This window comes from Octopus bimaculoides, chromosome 5 (assembly GCF_001194135.2).
Source record: "Octopus bimaculoides isolate UCB-OBI-ISO-001 chromosome 5, ASM119413v2, whole genome shotgun sequence".
Taxonomy (NCBI): domain Eukaryota; kingdom Metazoa; phylum Mollusca; class Cephalopoda; order Octopoda; family Octopodidae; genus Octopus; species Octopus bimaculoides.
In genome coordinates this window covers 74,626,379-74,627,064 of record NC_068985.1, presented here as the reverse complement: position 1 = coordinate 74,627,064, position 686 = coordinate 74,626,379, and positions in this window count along the sequence as shown.

The window sequence follows — 686 nt, the reverse complement described above, 5'->3', positions numbered from 1 at the left end:
TAGATCAATATTTAGTTACTTTCAACAGCTGTTTCATTAGAAATAACATCATAATTTCTATATTCACAAAATTAAAATACATGAATATTTCAAATATTACTTAACATAATTAACATACCTACATCAGATAAATAATATGACTGAAATTGAAAAGCATTAAAGCAATATTTATCCGTATCGTCATTAATACTGCTAGCTATGAAGACATAACACGTTATAGTTTTAAACTGAAGTGCCACAGAGGACTTATCATTGTGATTAAGAAATTGGCCTTTAGAAAACGTAGTATTGGGTTCAGCCCCAGTGTGCAGCAATTTGGCAAAGTGTACTCTAGCGTTGCCCAAACCGACTAATACGCATTATGTGTGTATTTGGTGATGAAATCGACATACATACATGAATACATACCTGATGACCGTCCACTCGTGACCGAGGAGGACCATTGCTGACCTTCAGGAACATTGTGCGCTCTAGGACAAAATTATATTTTGCATGTGCGGCTCCGTTGGTGGCTAATGATCCCTCCTCTTGTCAAGCATATTTGACTCCAAACATTGCCAATCAAGCTTTCCACACGCACTACGCCAGCAGTGCGTTTTCGAGCAAAATGCTTAAGTTCTTCATGCGGAATACGTGCATGAAGGGGAGTCAAGTTTGACCCCTTCCTTAACCTGCTTTCTCCATAT